Source organism: Anser anser (assembly GCF_964211835.1).
Source record: "Anser anser genome assembly, chromosome: 5".
NCBI classification, from domain to species: domain Eukaryota; kingdom Metazoa; phylum Chordata; class Aves; order Anseriformes; family Anatidae; genus Anser; species Anser anser.
In genome coordinates, this window is record NC_139725.1 from 8,839,757 (window position 1) to 8,857,988 (window position 18,232).

At 39.9% G+C, this 18,232-nt stretch overlaps 1 protein-coding gene across 2 annotated transcripts in view; it reads left to right on the forward strand.

Annotated features, from left to right (window-relative positions):
- The first annotated feature begins 467 nt into the window (after positions 1-467).
- MPPED2 (metallophosphoesterase domain containing 2) overlaps positions 468-18,232 on the forward strand; it is a 200,111-nt gene continuing 182,346 nt past the window's right edge. For both annotated transcript variants that reach the window (XM_083838939.1, XM_083838938.1), the window contains exons 1-3: positions 468-523; positions 4,814-5,065; positions 12,611-12,718. The gene's annotated coding sequence lies outside the window, so the exon portion shown is untranslated. The remainder of the gene's footprint in view (positions 524-4,813; positions 5,066-12,610; positions 12,719-18,232) is intronic.

Here is an 18,232-nt window from a genome sequence, read left to right on the forward strand (position 1 = left end):
TGAGAAAACAGTTTTCAAAATGTAACATGATATAAAAACTGAATAACTAGTACAGAACTGAAATGTAGTAAGGGATTAAGATAACTTCTAAGATAATACAAAACTGTATAAAATAATAAGATAATTTTATGCATTAAGAAAAAAATCATGTTAGTTTAATGCAATTTTTAACAGAGGCTTGATAAAGCTTTTATGAATATACAAAAGACTTGGCTCGAAGCTATGGCTCTTCAGCTTGTATTATTTAGTATGATTTCAGCAGGCATAAATCAATAGTCTAGACAAGTTGGGTTTGAATTTAAATAGTTTTGATCTCATTATTTTAAATTTTGGTTTAAGTTTTGAGGGTATATTAGAAAAAATAATCAAAAGAGAACAAATAAGAAATTCTTAAAAGACCCTTTGATTCTTGCTATGTTAGATCTCATTATTAAAGTATTAAAGAGAAATAATTTTCTACAGAAGAAAGCCAAACTTGATGCCCACAGTGTTCTATTGCATCTATAGCAGCAAGTGGACAGTGGTAAGTGCCTGATCTTCACACTATTATAAGATAATTGAAGTTGATGGAGTTATTCTACTGTAACTGGGAGGAGAGTGAGGGCCAGTCTTTCGAATTGTCAGTTTTAAAATCACGAATGAGAATAGTTTTAATAAGAAGATTTTCTGTAATGAAACATAATTTGGATTATTCCAGAAGGCTGGGCCCTCTGACAGAATACTTCCTGAAATTTCCTAGGCATAAAACTGGAAGCATTATACAGAGGTGATAGGAGGAAATGTGTCTTCTGATTTTGGAAAACCTGTTATCTTGCATTCTTTTAAAAACAATTTAAAGGCAATGATGATGTAGAGATTTGTACTTATTATAGCATTTTTTTTATTGGACATTACCATTTCTACCAGGCTGATGCAATGGAATGCTGCAGATTCCTCCGCAGAAAATAGGAGCTGCCAATACATGTCAAATAACCTCCAAGTAAAAGTATAGGTAAATTTTTAAAGTTAGTTACTGCACTGAGGTGTGAGCAGTGAAGACCTTGACAGACTCATCTACACATTCAAGGGTATTCTCCATGTATTTGACTTCCACCACTTCACTAAAACTAGTTAAGAGAATCACTCCCACCAGAAACTGAATGCAAGTATGTGATTCGCTGTCAGTGGAATTACATTTGGAAGCTGATTAAAAGTGTAACTGAATCATAATCTTACAACCTTATTATTCACGTGGTGCATTAATTGAACAATTTTCTTTGTTAGTGACTTTTAAAATAGCCATACATAGTATGTGCTTCTTAATGAATGAATGAAAATGAAATCTATCCTTTGCATTTTTCACATAATTGGCTTTTACTTATAAAAGTGATTATATTTAAATCAAAAGAAACAGTAGTGCACTTACAAGTAAGGCTTTTAAGGATAACTCAAAATTATCACTAAATGAATACTTTTTATATTTAGGAATAATTGTAATACATCAATATGTGTAATTCATGTATTTTTGCCATGCACTGAATTATTTCAGAATCTATAGAATCATTTGTAGCTTTAAAAAATATTATACAAGATAGACTACGAAATGCATTTTTTGCTGCAAAATTGAATTCTGTTTATCTGGCATTTGGCATGGATGTGATGAATTTTTTGTGTTATTACTGCTATATATTCTTTACTATTTAATTTTATTTGTTTATTTATTTGAGATGGATCTTTGTAAAGCTTAGCTTGAAAAGCATTAGAAATCCAGACAGGCTATAGAAGAAGCCTATCCACTTCCCGTTAAAATAACTTGATTGAAATCCCCCACTGATTTCAGTGCCTGAGTCATGCCCAAGCAACCTTTTTTTTTTTTTTTTTAACCAGGTGTTACCTTAATTCCCTTGATAAAGGAAAGTATTTTTAAATAAGAAAATATTGGACTTGTTTATACCTAATGAACCACTGAGAACAGTAAGATCACACTTTTGCTGTTAAGCATGTACCTATCTGAACCTCAACTTTTAAAGTGTCTTGAAATCACATGCAGGTTCTAGCACAAGACCTCTGTCAGAAAAGACTTACAGATCTAATAAATTGTATAAAGAATATTCGTAATTTAAAGTCCAGTTAAATAAATGGGTGGTTTTTTAATGTTTCATTTAATTTAGACCCATGTCTAAAAATATAGTGAAATATATCCACTAAAATCAGCTCATACTGTGTGAAGCATGTTCACATGTCCTTCTGTAGTCAGCGTCTGAGCTTGAAGACCAAATAATGTGTAATACAAATTTAGCATTGGTATTGAACTTTCCAAAAAAATGTCAGTGTACATCTCAAAATCCCATCAGTCACTGATGAAGGAATGATGTTAAAATAGAGGAGCAAGTGTAGCCAGGAAGCAAGGTATTTGGTAGAATCTCTGGAATCTTTGGAAACACTAAATTCATGCAAAATCTTAAATGCAAAGAAAAGACCCATGCCCTAAGGGGTCACGGCTTCTTGTGCTTCTTATTCTTCTTTTTTTTTTTCTCTTACTTAAATCATAAAAAGTATTCATTTATCAGGTTAAGGCAGAAATTGAACCTTTCTTCAGAGTTCCAGCTACTCTGATTTAGTGTCTGATTTTGTAGCTCTTTAAATAAATACAAAATCTTAACATATCGGCATGTTTAATATATATGTAACAGAATATACATAAGAGAAATTCTTAGTTTTATTTAGTCTGTACAATATATTTATTTATTTATTGCTTTAAAGGTGCAATTAAAAGTTGTTTTTGATAACAACTACCTTTTACTGGACGAAGAAGAGCATGCTCTTGGTCCTAGTTATCTATCAGAAGCTGATAAATTGTACCAATTCCTTCCTATATTTTTGTTACTTCAGTTACTGTAATGATGCCTGAATAGGCAGAGATTAGTTCCTTTAACTCGCATTTCAATCTTCAGAGGTTCTGCCATTCAGCAACTTGCAGGACTGGGCTCAGGAGGAAGACTGCTAGATAGGAAAGGTTAAAAACTTTTTTTTTTTCTTTAAAAAGAGGACTGCTGGGATTCCAGCTGCTTTTACGTTGATCATAATGCTTATAAGATTCCCTATAGTGTATCAAATATTACAACAGTTATTAAGAACACAAGAAATGTACTGGTGCATTTCTGAAACATCTATCATATCAAGGGAGAATACAACAGAATACAAGCGTGTAACATGTAAATATTTTTAAAAATAAGTGTCAGGAAACAGTATTCTCCTCTCTAATATTTCATTTCTCTAACAGCACACACAAAATGCCAAGAATGCTTAGAGTCCCTGAGCTCAGTAATGCGACACCAGTCTCTTCTTTCACAGTCCTTAAGATACAGAATAATAATTATAGATTTTTGCCCTATGCTAACATCTGAAACTCACATGGAAAATACATCAGAGTGGCCTATGATAACAGCATAGGGAAAGGCGACTTTGAAAGAAAACTTCTAAAACCAAAAAGAAGGGGCCTTTTTTTTTTTCTTTAATTGCCATACAGTGAATAGGGAGACTGTGTAATGCTATACCTCCATCTAGCACAAGACTGATGCAGTATTTAAATAACCCTTCACACTTAATTAGTCATTTTTTATTATTGTAATAGGAATATGTCCCAGCTGATATCAAGGCCCAAGTATTCTGAGTGCTAGAATACATAAAAAATAGAGCTCTGTAGAGCATCTCTTTGGAGTCCAGAAAATAGGTACCTGCTAAGTCTACTTAAGTAGTTTATCGAATTATTTTGGCTCTCCATCATGTTGTTAACCCATCTACTTCTTATGTCTCAGGCCTTTCCCTTGTTTCACAGCCTGATTCTGGCCACACTCCACTCGCACAGCTCCCCGGGCAACACATGCAGGGAGCATTCAGGATCTGAGGAGTTTCTTCTCTTTACATCAAGTTTTTGATTGTAATACCCCGTGCTTTTATTCATGATCTACAAAAAGCCAGAGCAGTTGGGTAGCTGGGGGCCAGGGAGCAGGATAACTGTTCCCAAATCACAGTATACTGTCCTGCTGGTTCCCTTAGCCTATCGCTGTTGCTGTGGTCACCTCCAGCGTCAATGAACACCCGGGCTGTTTCCCAGCACCACCACCACCTCACAACCCAAAATCTCTGTGCACTATGGACTTCATTTAGATATGTCCTCCCTTGGCTCCCCTCAGCGCAGAAGGTCTCTAACCATGCACGCTGCTGCTTCGTCCCTTGCTCTTCTCCCTCCTTGTTAATTTAGTTTGAAAGCCAGAAAGGTGTAGGTGTTAAGGCAAGCAAACACCTGCCCACTTATCCTGCTGCCTTGCCCTGCCCATGTGGAGAAGCACAAATTTTAAACTAATTCCCTGCTAGTTTCATGGGGTGTCCCAAGTCCTCCCGTTGCAGAATGTGGTGTGTTAACAGTTCTGCATCTGTGAATGGGTAAAGCTTGCTCGCATCTCTGTCTTCTCACCTCCATACCAGTTCTAGATTTTTAGACTTTCTTCTTCACATAATGGTTACTCCCTTTGAACATTTTTGTTGCCTTTCTTGGCATCTTCTCTAAACTGACTGTCTTACCATAGCTGTGGAGACCAGAAATGTGCAGTAGTCAACATGACAAAAAGACAGTCCCTTGTGCCCCAATAGCTTTGGTTCTTGTCCGGTGTTTTGTTGGACACTTTGACCGACGCAGTGACCGGATACCTTCAGAGAACTAGCAAAAAACCCTGCTTTTTGGGGCTATAGAGACAATATAGGCTGGGAGTAGAGATCTTCGTCCTCAGACACAGAGACACAATTATTTGTGTATTTGTTTTCTTTTCCACAGGCACATCAAAAGCTTTCTGATCAACCCTTTTCTCTCTCGGTGTTTTCCTCCCGGATGTGCCGCTTGGCAAGGAAGGGCAGTGAGCGGAAAGGAGACGGCAGGGCCGGGCGGCAGGCTGCAGGCCTCGCCAGCTCTGCAGCCTTGGCGCCCAGCACGGCAGCCACATGAGCAAAGCCCTGCCGGTCTTCTCCTGCCCCTTCAAAACGGTGAGGAAGGAGATTTCATTTTTCCGGATCGTAATCTCCACTAAAGGTTTGTTTATTTATTTATTTATTCCTTTACGTATTGGGAACGATTCGCCTAGAGATTTATTAGTTATTTAGGAACGATTCGGCCGAGGGCCACCGACGCTTTGGGCACACGGAGGCTGCGGCGCGGCCCCGGCCGCCGGGGGGCCCCGCGGCCGCCGCAAGGTGGCGCCTGAGCGCCGGGAACCGCCGCCCCCGGCCGGGCACCGCCGCCCCCGGCCCCCCGGCAGCGCTGAGGCGAGGCGGCCCCGCGGCGCTCAGGTGAGCCGCGGCGGCAGCGGCCGGGAAGGGGCTGGGCTGGGCTGGGCAGGGCTGCGCTGCCAGGCGGGACCTCGGCCACCGGCCGGCCCGGCCCATCGCAGGCGGCCCGAGGGACAGGGCGGCGGGAGGGGTTGGAGGCAAGCTCCCGCTTGGCGTGGTGCCTGACAAGCACGACGCGAGGCTCAGGGGGTGGCGGGGATGTCGGCTGGGACCCGTCCCGTTTGCCACCCAGGTGCCTTCCATTGACTGCCTCCTTTGACGGGTGAGTTGTGCTGAAACTAGCAAATTTGAGCGGAGGATTTCTGTCTTTTCAAGCAGCTTGCGAACTACTGGCGCAATGCAAGCACGCACGTGCTGTGGTAGGAGAAAAAGAAAACAGCTTGAGGTTTTTCTGCCAGAGTTCACGAGTATCCAGTTTGTGATCTGAGCTGCTCGCTCTTTTTTTGAGCAAATGCCAGCGAGCCTTGCGTTGCTCACGGTGAGGCGTGCAGAGTAGAAATTTACTGCATTTGGCTGAGGGAAGACTTTGCTTTTAGGTCTTTGGTAATGCCTCTCCTTACTTCAGAAGATTTAATCCTTAAAGTATGCAAGTCTCCAGTTCGTATATTTCAGTGGGCTTTTCCTGACTTGCTAATTATGTTTGGAAGCCTCCAAAAGATTTATCATAATTGTTCCCAAATGCATAAATACAACCCCTCTACTAGGTGGGCACATGCTTAAGATATCTTCCTTGGTATGAGTCTAGTTCAGTGAGCCATGTAACTCACTTGGGAGTTTAACTAGCACTTCCAATGGGCTGTGGAAGTGCAGAGGGCAGAGCGCACAGTGCTCATAAGCAGGTAAGCTGCAACTCGGCTGGCCTGTTAATGAAGATTTTATGGTTTAATGTCTCTTCTGCTGAAGTCTTCTTGTCCAGAGGACAATATACTTGTATCTCAATATACGGTTGTACTAACGCTTCTGTGACCTAGATGTATATTGAATGTGAGTTCATTAGCTTCTTTGCATACAGTGAAAACAACAATTGACAAGCAATTACATTTATTTCTCAGGTATTACTTTTGACAAAGTAGGGCTGGGGAACACGGATGGACTGGGGCACAGTTTGTATAGTGGTCATATTCAGACATCAAATATTACTAAAATATTTTTCAGAAGAAGTGGCCTATTTCCAAGTGGCTTTTGTTGTGACAGTTTTTTATTCTTGGAAAAAGAAATGTACGGCTGTGACATAAGCCTTTCCTTAAAATGATACATTTGGGGTAGGGTATGGCTCTACCACAGTCAACAAATTCAGAAGAAGTCTCAGTATTTTGGGGCTGAAGTGCTGATTAGGAGGCAAGGAGCTCAGATGAACATTCTCCATTTATATGGTACTCAGCCACTGAATTTTCTTGATGTATTTTCTCATTTCTCTCTCTGCCTGTTACAGGAAATAGCATACAAACAAGTTGCAGGCTATGAATGTTCTCCATTGAGTGAAGCATGATCTGGTCTTCTCTTTGTAATTTCTAGTAAAGTGAACATATTTGAATAAATAAATATATTTATGTATTCAATTTTTTCGCATTGTTGAAGTTGGCAGTAGGTATCATTCTTAGATCTTTCTTTAATCAGTATGATGAGACTTTTCTTCTCCCTGCCTCTGAGGCACAACAAAGTTATTAACCATGGGTAAACGATAGCACCACCATGTGATTTCTTTAAAAATCATCCAGCCAGGGAGGTCACTCTTCTTATGGTAATAAGAGACAGGTACATGCCCAGATGTTCTCATAAGCCTAATTTAACTGCCTGAGGGGAGGCAGGGTAGATTTAAAATCAACTATTTAAAATAGTTGTTGGCACTAAATTATTTGCATTTAAGCCTTTTTTTTTTTTTTTGTGGGGAGCTTCGTTGGTAATGAGATAAAATTTTAGATTGTTTGACCATATAACTTGAATTTGCTTAAGCTTTCAATTTCTCATGCATTTAGTTGTCTTTCATGTAAATAAAACTCTGGATCAGATAAACAATGAGGTGGAACATAACTGTGCTGGTATCGGAATAGCTGTGCTCACTTGGACCAGCTGAAGATGTGTTGCTGTATGGTCAAAATCAACGTGTGATTTATTTTTAAGTAGAGGATGGGGGCTTGTTGGTCAGATGCTGGATTCATTGTCAGGAAATGCAAGCTTTATTTCTGCTCTGGTCCTGAGTTTACGTGTAAGCTGGAGCAAGCACATAATTCCCTTACACTTTGTCCATAAATTGAGAACAATTCTTTCTCCTCTCACATGGGTACTATTAAGCTTAATTCAGTGATGCATAAAATGGGATAAATACTTAGATTAAAGTTGGTATGCAGGGTGTCAGTCACAGTATGGAAATAAATACATTTTAAAGCTGTGGGACATTTCTTCAATGAGGTTAAGTTGAAACAGTTTCCTTAAACCCCCAGAGGGGTGTGGGCTCATGCAAGCTGAAGGTCTGATCCATGTGTACTTCTTGAGAGGTTTTCTGTAGTACAGCCTATGTAAGAATATTGAGTTTTGCATATTGGAGATGCTGTGAAGGCTGGAAGCAGTCTGTAACTGTTACTTATTAATGGTCTGTATTAATAGAAGGAAAAAAGTCCTTGTTAAATTTTTCAAATCAGCAATGCGTTTAAAGCTGAAGTAAATTTGATTCTGCCAGCTGCACGTACGTGAAATAGGTCACCATCACTACTACTCTGGTGGGCTTTTTTTCTTACTTTGCTTTGATGATGCTTTGCAAAGCTGGAGGAGAAATTTTATACGCATCTCCCATATACTTTATTAAAAAAGAAGTCTATGTATGTATACTCTAAAGGAATAGAATAATAAAACCAAGGAAACACCAAAGTGTCTTCAGGCTACTTACCTGTGGTAAAAAATGAGTTGAATTCATATATACTGTACTTGCACAAGATAATGTAAAATAGTAATATATTTACTCTGTGATGCAGTGTGGCCCACTTATTTCTGCCCCATATTAAATGGAGAGGGGGATGAACACAACCTCCAGGTGAATTTTTCAGTGTTCTCCAAGGAGTTTTGTCCTTGTCAAATATTCCACAGCTCCTGTATATGGCTGAGCTATTCTCGCTAGAAGTGGTTGGATGAGAAAATTAGTTTTGGCCCATGCCATGTAGACCTTTAAAAGAAAAAGGCCCGAGGGGGACATCTTATTTAATAACTCCCCACACCCCTGCATAGCAATCAGGTTCTTCAGTACAGCCAGAAATGGATTTGTGCAGCTGTGAAAGGTATTGGTTGATTTGCCAAGGACAGGCCAGCTCGGAGGTAGGTCAATGGTGGCACGTCCCTCTAGTCCTGGGAGTGGCAGAAGTGGATGGAGAGTCCGTACAGCACTTCTGATCTGGGGCCATGCTGTGTCTGCGCACTGCAGGTATTTGTGCAGTCCTTTGTTGGTTTTGCCTATCACACTTCTACCCATCTCAGGGCAACTAGCTGTCATTGTGCAATCCGTGTAACAACAGCTGGGTGCCAAGAAAGGATGCCATTCAGCAGTGTTTAGTGTTCAACTCAATGCTAGACTTATGCAGGGTATCTGTCTTGTACTTGTTTGTTTATTTATGTCCTCTGCTATTTCTTTATATTCGATCGGTCCATTTGTCTTCAATCATTGTGACCAACAAAGGGTATCTGGATGACAGTAACAGAGATCATTTGCTTCACAGAAATGTGTTGCCTGTTACTAGCATGGGCTACTGATATCACAAATATCAGGATATTAAGAGTGAATGATAAACACACTTTTCTTATAGACTGGTGGATTGCGATGGCATTAGGCACTCAGCAGTCTTTAGCTTTAGAATAGCAGTGTTAGAATGCAGGTAGCAAGAAGATAGTGTCTCCAGACATCTTGTCTGTAGGAAGGTGTCAGCATCAAATGAGGAAAGAATATGAAAGAGAATCAAGCGGAAGCTGCAAGTTTGTCCCAGGCAATGGTATAAAAGCATGTAAGCTATGCTAATTGGTACTCTGAGGGGATTGATTCCCGCACACACAGCCCCCCCCCAGTACAGTAGCTGATGACAATGAGGGAATGGAAGCAGGCTCACCCCAAGGGTTTATGTAAATATATCTACACAGCTTGACTCTGAAGTTTACTTCTCTCCCTCTGTTCTTTGTATTTAGTCTATTTGCAACTCTGACATTTCACTAGGACTTCTACTGCTTCTCTTCCATCAATGTACATTTTCATTTACAATATTGTTCTTCTCCTCCCCTACGTTTGCTAGAAAGATTTAAATTAGCATTTTGCTAAAGCTTTTGCTGTATGTTGGTTTCCTCCTCTTGTAGGAGGATAAGTTGGATGAAGAGAAAGCTACTACTTTGTCTTTGTACTTGCTCCTATTTTGTGTCATTTTGTTCTGCTAGACAAACTATCTTTGATTTAGTAGGGTTGAAGTATGAGTGCATAATAGATTATCTGTCACTGGACCAAATCAATCATGGTTAACAGTGTATTGACAGAGCATATAGCAAGTATCCTTGACCTGAGGTTGACAATACCTGTTATCACCATCTTGTGGTTCTTGCTGCTGCTTGGCATGAACTTTGAGATAGAATATTCTTTATCAGCTGTTTTTATTTTGCTATATATCTGAGTTTTCTTTATTTGAGGCTTTTTGAGCTAACAGAAGCCATCTCCTTCATTTGTGAAGCACCGTAGAACCCGGCCAGTCATGCCTGAGTGTTCTTGGAAGTAAGAGACAAACTCCTGTGCTTTAAATAGAAGTCAGCATTTAAATGCTAAGGTTACAATGAGATTTTCACTATAGTTAGGCTGCCATTTAATTGCCCAGGTCAGGTGGTTTGATTTTGTTTATTTTACAAATACAGTATCATATACCACAAATGAGTGTTGCTGGAGGGAGAGCATTGAATTGATCATGTCTGTTATGGTGATTCCTCTGCGTCTTTGTTCATTTTAAGCGTTTATGATTCAGCATTTCATTCACACAGCTATAGGCACTCCAAATAACATTTCTTTTAAGGTTATAGCAAAAAGTTCCCGCTGCTTGTTGTGTAGTCTCAGTGCTGTATTATTTTCTGCCATAGGAGAAGTGTCTTTTCCCTCCTTAATGGGGCTGTTTTGGGATTTGCATTGTGATTCTTCACAAATGAGGATGCTTAGCTACTTGCAAAAGCAGTCAGGAGATGACAGGGTCAGCCCGAACCATTGGTCTCAGTTGCAATGAACAGGTGAGATGTGCTCAGTGGTACCTTGTTCGCAGTGTTACTGTTGCTCGTGTCTGATTTCAGAAATTGGAATGATGATTATATTTGAGCAAATATATGGACAACTCAGCTGAATTTTCTGGTGTTTAAGTTCAACATGTGCTCAAATGCTGTACTGAAGTAGGAGCTTGCTTTGGGTCTGCGCATATCTTTACAAAGATGAAGTGGTGATGCAGAGTAAGTAAAGTAATCACTACCAAGTGAGAAATAAAAGACTTGGAGGAATATTATTGATGTACTTTGCTACTTCAAGAAAAATGTATTTGGTAAGCTTCCAGGCAAGCAATGTCTGTGCTCAAGTTTGGCTTGCAATTTATGGACAAATGAAAATATATTTTGCCTACGGACAATGTAACTAGATCTTCTTTATCTTGCTTATCAAAGCATACATATATTCATGCAAGAATGACAGAAATTCTACCAGAATGCATTTTTCTTCATTGTTACTTTTTTTTTTTTTTAATTAAAATGTTTTCTCATATTGTTTTGTAGTCCTGGCATCTGAACACTGTCTGGTAGCATAATCAATGACGTGGTAATATCTTGTCTGCTTTTTATATCCCAAATAAGGACTGTATGTTTTTGAAGGGGAAAGTGAAATGTTTTCCTCTGTGGACCAGATTGTAAATATATATTGTTGGAGAGGACAAGGTAGCAGTTTGCTTTCTGTTTGAGTCAGAATTGAGGAGATACGTGACGATCCTTACTTTTTGCTTTTCTATGTTTGTGTCAATTTCTTGTGTGAGCCATGCAATAAAGAGAAGTCTGTGACACAAAGTTAGTAACATGGCACTGTTGGCCCAAGTACGGTTTCTTGTTTCTCTAATAACATTTGTTGTCACACCATCTCTTCAAGGCATCACTGTTTCTCCTTTCAGGACTTCAGAATACTCTGCCTAGTTTGTTCCTCAGGATTTGAGTCTGAGCACATGCTCCTTTCCCAGTAGCTTTCCTATAGGACATACAGCCACTTTCTGTTATTACAAATATTTGATAATACCTCTACCATTTCTGAAAGAAAATGTTTACTAAGATCAAATTTGGTCTAACCTTGGCTCAACTGAAATGCTACTAAGAAGCAGATTGCTCACTCCAGTCTGGAACCAGCAAAACCATTGTTGGAAAAAACAGAATCAGATAATGGGAAAGGCAAAACAGAGGTGGGATAACTGTCATCCACCCTAAACCACAACATTTGAGAAAGAAGAATCATATGGTAGCCAGGACAGAAAGGTTTGTCTGTTAACCAGTTTCTCAACGAGCTCACGTGAGGCTAATGAAGAGTTTTCATCTGAGTCAGATGTAGTTAAATTGAAGATCTTCTAGATTAAAAAGATGAGAAGAAAAACTCATTGTATTAACTCGTAGACCACAAAGCACTCATAACGACAGTGTTCGAAAGCAGCAGCGTTCGATTGCCGAAGATATGAACAAATGCTAATCCTTCTCAAACTTAACCCAGAGGGCACTAATGAAATGCTGCTCCTTTGCTCTCCTTAGGGTTTGGGAGGGTATTAGATGCTGGGGAGATTTCTTGCTTGGTTGTTTCACTGGGGTTTTGAAGGGGGAAGTGACACGCTACTGGAACTGAACGAGTAACTGATAACATGTCCAGTTTTTCTTTCTGGTTTCTGACCTAAAGAGAGAGCTACCTTATTAAGATACTAACTTTCTTCAGGCATACGTGTGAGGCTTGATAATGGGTTTTCTTTTATCTCCTCTGATGTGTTGTAAGCTGTATTCTGGTTCAGTCCTAGCTGAATTAGCAACTGTAAAGTTTAAAAACCAGACAAAACAAAGCTCTGGATATAGAGTGGCTACATATCTGTAGCTATATGTATATTCCTTTTTCTCTTGCCTTTAGATGTTTTTGTGTAAATGTTTGGTTGATATAGAGTGTATTGTACTACAAAGGAGATGTAAACTCTATGCTAAAAGAGACTTAACTTCTGTTAAGTTTTTCTCTTAAATCAGATTTATAAACAACTTTAAACTAAAGGTTCTTGTGCATTTGCAGGGGAAAAGGAAAACCAGAACAATTGTGGTGAGCAAAAAGAACCAAAGAACCACAACAAGTGAAGAGACAACAAGAGGAACAGAGCTGGGAGAAAATCACCGTTCTTCTGTAAGTAGATGGCCACGTTGCCTGCTAAAACATTGCCTCAAAGTCCAGAGACACTCAGGTGAAATTGCCATTGCCTCCTTTGCACACCCAGCTGCTAGCACGTCCTGTTGTTTTAAGCATCTGTGGTGGGCTTGGCATTTTTGGTTTGTGGTTTCGATGTTACCTTTCAGTTATGGCTAATTAGTGCTACTATTAATATCTGCCGAAGTCTTCCAGGTGTGGTGGTGGAAACCAACTGATGATGGGCAAGCGATCTGGGCTGCTGGTGTTCCCAGCGTAAGGTCTAATGGTGAGGAGATGTGAGATGCTTTTGGATCTTTTCCTGTGGTGGTTAGATAGCAAGGCTTTCAACAACTTCAGTTCCAGCTGGGTCATTGGGATTCTGAACTATGTACTTCAGCATAGCTCATGGATTTTAAACCTGTCACATTGTACTGTTATTATAGATATGGTCCTGCACTTGCAAGCTGTTTTCTTGATCTTTTGCCAGCAAGGCTTTTGTAGCAGTCCTTGGAAGATATACTGTAGCAGTTCTCTTTTATAATATCTATCATTAACACCTCGTTGGCATCTGTAAGAGTTTCTTCTTTGCTGGAGATTGGAGCAGTTGATTAAGCAGCCTTTTGCTGTCCACAGGCAATTTCTCAGATTTCCACCTTGTTTCAGATCCACCTTTTCTAGCAAAGGTCCTGGAAAAAGGTTGTGGCAGGGCAACTACAGCCCTTACCTTCATGATAATAATAAACTGTTTGAAAAATTTCAATCAGGCCAAAGCAGTAAGACAGCTTTAATGAGGATTTGTAGTGACCTTCTGTTTTATAGTAGGTGGATTCTGGCACATTGTCAATTTTAATTCTTACTGATCTTTCAGTGGCTTTTGATACTAGAGATCATAGGTTTCTCTTAAAATACCTGTAGAAGATCCTGAGCCCTGTGGGCCCTGCCCTGACACTGCTTCTTTAGTATTTGCCTCAGTGGTGCCAGTTTGTCACTGTAAATATCTCATCTTCTGATACTGCCCCTGTGAACTGCCAGGTTCCCCAGGGCTATGAATTGGGCGTGTCCCTGGGTTTCCTGTATGTATATGTTAGCTACAGCTTGCATTTCCAAACCTTACACAGACACAATGGCATGCAGAAAGTGCTTGGACACATTTGTTTCATACAAGTATTTCTGTATTTATGACAGCAGTGCTTGCCTGCCAAAATTACTCTGTGTAAAATGCTGCAAAAGTAAATGCAAACACAGTGAGATTATGACTGCCTCGTCTCCTTTTGATTGAATTGTATTGTTTTAGTTTTGATTCAGTATCTTAAATCACAGTGGTGGTCTCTAGGCACAGGAGGAATTTTAGGCTGTTTGTGGTTAGTCATGGGCTGAAGAAGTATTTCTGGATGCCAAGAGGCAGCATAAACTGACTGCTCTTACCGTTTGAGGTAGTAATGGCAGTATGACTTGCTGATGGAGAAAGTCTGCTAAATCATCAACTTCTCCAGTCTGAGCAGAACTTTACCCATAGGACATCTGCTAGAAACTTCTGCCTAATCCTTGTAAAAAAAAAAAAAAAAATCCAAGATAGGGGAATCTTTATATACATAAGGAATAAATTTTTTTAGAGTTAATCTAATGTCCTTATTCTTTTTTCCTTTACTTCTAGTTATTCTTATAGTGACTTGAGGTAGAGTTAATCTTGCATTGAAGATGTCAGTAGTTAGATAAATAGCTACCTCTGGGCTAGATGTCTAGACTGTGGGCTTCTGTCTGTAGAAAGACAGAATAAATCTGTACTATGATTCATTTAATCCATAAGTGGGCTTGTATAGTGCAGACATTTAAATCTGGACAAATGAATCCTAAGACTTTTATATGTTTGTGAATTGCTGTGTTGTTTTGGTTGTTAAACGCTTGGCCTCAGCCAAGGAACTGAACCATTGCAGTTTGGACGGTGGGTATAAATAGAAGATTATGGTCTGAACAGATGTAGGCTCGGGAAGCAAAAGCACAAAAAGGCAAGATGCCAAAGGATCCACAAGTAGCTTGTGCAATGTTTGCATGTCACAGACTTCTTCGCGGTACTGCTTTTCGTAACCTTGCCCACCCAGGGTGTGCTGTGAGGCTACAAGGGGATTCTTGTAGATTCTTGTAATTCTCGAGGGGAGAATTAGTTCCCTGAAGGCCTGCTATGTTGTAACGCAGAGGCCAGAACGAGTGTCCAAAACATGGAAGGTGTTTGTATTGTTGCTGACTGCCTCAGTTGTGTCTCTCCCCTGCCACTCAGGCAGTGGTTTCATAACTCACTGTCTGAGCTTGTAGTTCATTGTGGTATCCATTCAATTAAACTGTCTCTGTCCATTGTAGAAGAAGAGCTAGTTGATAATTTACCTTGTGATTTGGTGTATATATCCTCAAATTGTACCTGCCTATTTGAATCATGTTTCACTTTGAAATGATTTCTAAGGTCTCTTATTCACAACCTCTGTGGATTTCACTGTGGCAGCTAAATCTGACAGGAGTTATGAATTGGAGCCCTTCACCACCACAGTTCAGTCCAGGGTATTAAAGTGAACTGAAATCAATAGTGGTTTACATTATAATGGGCCTGGCTCTGAACTGGAAACTGAAGAATAGGCACATAACTTCTTTTGCCTCTTCTGCTAGAAGGCAGCAGCCTCCAGCCGGAGGAAGGACGGCCAGCACCAAGAAAGCTCTTTAACCTAGCTAATAGGGCTTGGAAGGGCTCGTAAGAAAATGTTGTTCCTTGATAGTTAGCTTGCTTTCTATGTTGTTTGCTTGCTTCTTCCATCTGTACTTGGGATTATATTTGCCACATGTATTAACTTCGCATGTGTTTCTAATTTACCTAGTTTCTTCAAATTTTGTAATCTCATGCATTTTTGCCGTTTATCCTAAATTGTTACCAGCTGTAAAGATCACAGTACATTTTTTTCACACCGTAGTCCTAATCACAAATGAAAATGCTAACTAAAACCAAAATAGCAACCCTCCTATTGCCACAGGAGACAGTTTCTGTATTTGAATTAATACCTTGCTTCACGTCAGTTGCTATACAGTGCTAGAGCTATGATCTGTGTATTTCACTGCTCTGTCTCCACCACTGGTGGTGAGCAGCAAGGGCAAGGGTAACAGCTTGTTTAAATATGGGATTTCTAGATGTGTAATGATTTCAAGTTAATTTTACTGTTTGTTTCTGGTTTTATCTAGCTGACTTTTAATTCCTTATTGCTTTAATAAATGTAAAAGAGATGTTAGTATTGGAAACTTCACTTAAAAAAATCCTCGATTAGGTGAATGTAACTTTTTCAGATGAAAAGAGTATATTCTGTTATAATTAAATTTGAAATAGTTTCTGTAAATCAGTGGTATTCAGTAGATGCTATCCTGCTTCTTTCCTAAGCTCTTTTCAAGCTTGAAAGCTGATAAATGTTGTTCCTACATAATGACACTTTCATAACAGAAATGATCAGGAGTACGCCTATCTTTCTAGTTCTGCAAAGCAATGCTGTGTTGTTTTTGGTTGTTGTTTTGTGTGGTGTTTTTTTTTTGGGGGGGGGGGGGCTGTGAAGGGGGGCAGGCTGTCTCTCCTAGCTTGCTATGACTTTTCAAAAATTACTGTCAATGCTGCGATAAGTGTGGCAGCAAATTCCCTTTTGAGCCATAGGATGTGGGTGCCTGAACCAACCAGGTATGCTTATGCTCTGCTTTCAAGCGTTGCCTCAACTGCTTTTTCTATAGTTGCTTTTGTTGACTCCAAGACACTGTGAGCATCAGATAGCATTGCTGAGCAGTAACATTAAAGTCTTGTTCATTTCCATGAAGCAGAAAGACAGCAGCAAACCTTGGCACCCTAAGTGTTCACAGCACAGCCCCCCACCCCCAAGGGCTGTACTAGCTTTGTGTTAAATCGTGTATTGATTACAAGATTACAGCATTTTGTATACAAAATGTGTGTGGTCATGGGCCTCTAGATTTCAATTGCCTATTTATCTCTGTGGAAGATTGGGGAATTCACAGGGGAGCTTCTTGGGGTGGTTTGGCACACCGTGGGGGGAAACCAGTTGGGACTGAGAAGCAGATGCATGCAGAGACCCCTCTTCTGAGGACTCTGCTCTTCGGTAGACCCTGAACTTTAGTGTGTGAACAGCAGCAGAGAAGGAGTCACAGCATTGCCTCTCTGATCACTGATGCACAATGCGAAGTTGTCTCATCCTTTCCAGCCATGAGGCTAATGTATAGGACACGCAGGATTTCTCTGTCCAAAACACTGTAATTGTAGCTGTGAAGCATTTCTACTCTTAGCTAGGGAAATTGGAATTACCTTTACAGTGGCTACACCCCCTTTGATATAAGGAATCAAGTGTCAGGTTAAAGTTACCTCTAAAATCATGTTTTACAAATGACTGGGGAACGCAGTTTCCTGTGCATCTTGGGAAAGTCTGAGATATGGAACATCTTGCGCGTGGATCTGCACTGGTACAGGTATGCATAATTTGCAGTAGGCCGTGGTCAACTTCACCTTATAGTTGTAATCTCAGCTGTTTATGGTTAAGTATGGCTGTCTCTTGGATGGTGTCATGTTTTACACTGTAGTGAATTAACTTAAAATCCCATAGCTTTTCTCCTTTAAAGCGCCTACCTCATTTTCTTTAAAGTATTCTGAGGTCTGTGGGGCTGCAGCAGTGTATCTACTTTAATTAAAAATAATAATTTAATTCCGTATTATGTGAGTATATTTAGTCTTTCAGGGCAAGTAATAACAATGAAATATCTCACTTTAATTCTCAGTTTTTAACTAGTTGCTTAATTTTCACTCTTGTCCTCCAAATTTTCATAAAACTTTGAAAGGCTATCCTAATATTTAAGAAGTGGCTACTAGTATAAATGTGGGAAATACTGATGAGAAATGTGAACTTGTACAGCTGCACGCAGAACTGTGTTAGTGAGAAGTGAAGAATGGCAGATACTCAGAATTTCCTGGTGGTTGGATGCACTTAAAGTATTCTCTTGATACTTGTACGCTATCCATGTAAAGACTACTTGGTCATACAAAGGTCGAGTACATTTAATACAGGGGCATGAGAAGTGCAGAATAGTCCTGTATTTGCTAGAAAAAAATGTATTTTGAGACTGTTTTGTACCAAGAGGTGCTGATCTGTTATGATCCCAGTAGGAAAGGCACTCAGACTCTGTAAAGTGTCATCCAACATGTTACTTATTGGAGCTAACACCAAAAAGAAAGAGAGAGAATAGTATAGATGATCTTACATCCCTTTCCATACTGGGAGCCCTGAGCTGTACAGTGTCATATGGGACTCTGATCCCCATGCTGCACACCTCACAGACCTGTCTGTAGAAAGGGTTACCCCGTTTCGGCCATTGAAGCTGTTGTAGGCTTGTCCAACAAGAAAACAACTCTATTCATCATTCCTACTGTCAAACAGAAAGGATGTTCGCGTGTGAAATTCTTGCTGCACTTCTAGATAAAGGCAAGGCCAT